Here is a 2,500-nt window from a genome sequence, read left to right on the forward strand (position 1 = left end):
TTATTATTATTAAACAATAATTATTAATAAAATCTATAAATAATTTCTCTTATAAAAAAGTGAAATTAAAAATAGAATATATTGAAATTATTTGTTTATATGTATATAATCTCTATTAAGAAAAATAAAATAAGATTATAATTGATATAATCTATATTTTTATTTTTCTATGTTATATATAATAAAAATAAAGAAAACACAAGATAAAATTTTTTTAAAGAATAAAATTTATTTCAAATTTAAATTTCTTTATGTTTTGTCTTGATATTTCTTTTTTTTTATTAAAAGTTATTATGTTAAAAAACAAACCCATTTGTTTTGTACCATATTAATATTATATATATTTTTATGTAGAAAATAATTTATAAAAAAAAAATAAATACATTTCTATAAAATATACCAAATATTAATTATTATATCTAGCTAGCACTAACAAAAATATCAAAAATGTTATGTATATATTTATTAATACCATAATATCTTTAATTTATATATATATATATTTAAAATAAAATATATAATTTATATTCTAGAAAAATTTTTTTATTTTAAAAGAATTTATAAAGATATATAAATTAATAATTTTATTTTTTATATTAAAAATAAAGATTATTATTAATAATAATACTTACATTTAAAATTTAAAAAGATTACCCTGGACGGTGGATCACTTGGCTCGTGGGTCGATGAAGAACGCAGCTAATTGCGCGTCAACTTGTGAACTGCAGGACACATGAACATTGACATTTCGAACGCACATTGCGGTCCTTGGATACTGTTCCCGGACCACATCTGGCTGAGGGTCGTATACATTATATTAATATAATAAAAGATTATTTTACATAAAATTTTTTTTATGAAAAAGAAATTTATCAATAATTAAAAAAGAAAATTTATTTTTTCATATTTAATTAAATTGATAAATAAAATTTTTATAAAAGAAATGTAAAATTATTTATATATGAATGTTTTACGCCAAATATAAGAAAAAAATAAATATAAAATGTTTTTAATAGCATTTAAAATTTATATATTTTTTATTATTTGTCGACATTTTTAAATTAATATATCAATATTATTTTTTATCATTTATATATAATATTATAAAACTTTATGTTAATAATAATATTAATAATAAATGATATTAATAATATATTTTTAAAATATTAAATAAAGAAGAATAAACAAAAATATTATATATTAATATTTTGTTATGGAATATTTTATTTGTAATAAAATTTTCAATATACTCGAAAAAAATTAATATATATAATTATTTATTTTTTATTTTCTTCTCTTTAGATAAATATAAAAATAATATTATATAATAATATTAAAAAAATTTGAGTATGAATAATTAAGAAAATTGTTTACTTATAAAATATAACAAAAACATAATATATAAAAAAAATTTTTGTTTTAATACTTCTAAAAACTTTTACGACCTCAGAGTAGGTGAGATTACCCGCTGAATTTAAGCATATTATTAAGCGGAGGAAAAGAAACTAACTAGGATTCCCTTAGTAGCGGCGAGCGAACAGGGATAAGCCCAGCACTGAACCCCGTGGCTGATAAACAGACACTTGGGGAATGTAGTGTTTAGGAAGATTCAATATAAACCTATTGTTATATAATACATCCAAGTCCATCTTGAATGGGGCCATATACCCATAGAGGGTGCCAGGCCCGTAGTGATTATTATTGATGATAGGTGAATCTTTCCTTAGAGTCGGGTTGCTTGAGAGTGCAGCTCTAAGTGGGTGGTAAACTCCATCTAAGGCTAAATATTACCACGAGACCGATAGCGAACAAGTACCGTGAGGGAAAGTTGAAAAGAACTTTGAAGAGAGAGTTAAAGAGTACGTAAAACCGTTCAGGGGTAAACCTGAGAAACCCGAAAGGTCGAAAGATGAGATTCATTTACTTTTTATCGTTAATCAACCAATTTGTACTAGCATGTGACAAAAATTTTTATTAGGAATTTATTTTTAGTAAAAATATATGCACTGCTGTATATTGTTAATTGTATGATAACGAGGTATGCACTTCTCATCTTGTAGGACGTTGCGACCCATTAAATATTAATCTATAGGCATTGGTGCGTTGATTAATGTACAATATTATTTTTTGATAATATTTTGTGTATGTTAAACGCCTATGTTTCTTGATTAATTGTTTGATGGTATTAATTATAAATTGATATTGAGTCGCGTTATTAACGCGTTCAGATCCACCACGAGTATAAATAGGTTTTTTTATTAAAACATATTATATATACGGATTTTATGCCGTTATATGATACTATTTAACTGTCAGTAGGTGTATGATAATGAACTGGCTCATTTTTTTTTATTAAAAATTTATCTGTCAGCGACGATATAGCTTTGGGTACTTTCAGGACCCGTCTTGAAACACGGACCAAGGAGTCTAGCATGTACGCAAGTCATTGGGAATAAAATATTTTTTCATCGAAATATTTATAAATTTTATGAAACCCAAA

At 23.4% G+C, this 2,500-nt stretch overlaps 2 non-coding genes across 2 annotated transcripts in view; both read left to right on the top strand.

The window, feature by feature from the left end:
• Window positions 1-651: 651 nt before the first annotated feature.
• LOC123304240 lies at window positions 652-806 on the top strand. Its single transcript, XR_006536276.1, has one exon. It is a non-coding gene; the product is annotated as a 5.8S ribosomal RNA (ribosomal RNA).
• A 635-nt stretch (window positions 807-1,441) lies between these two features.
• The window catches only part of LOC123304233, a 4,577-nt gene continuing 3,518 nt past the window's right edge, over window positions 1,442-2,500 (top strand). Inside the window, exon 1 of the ribosomal RNA XR_006536272.1 lies at window positions 1,442-2,500. This exon is cut by the window's right edge and continues 3,518 nt beyond it. This is a non-coding gene — a ribosomal RNA (large subunit ribosomal RNA).

This window comes from Chrysoperla carnea (assembly GCF_905475395.1).
Source record: "Chrysoperla carnea chromosome X unlocalized genomic scaffold, inChrCarn1.1 SUPER_X_unloc_32, whole genome shotgun sequence".
Taxonomy (NCBI): Eukaryota; Metazoa; Arthropoda; class Insecta; order Neuroptera; family Chrysopidae; genus Chrysoperla; species Chrysoperla carnea.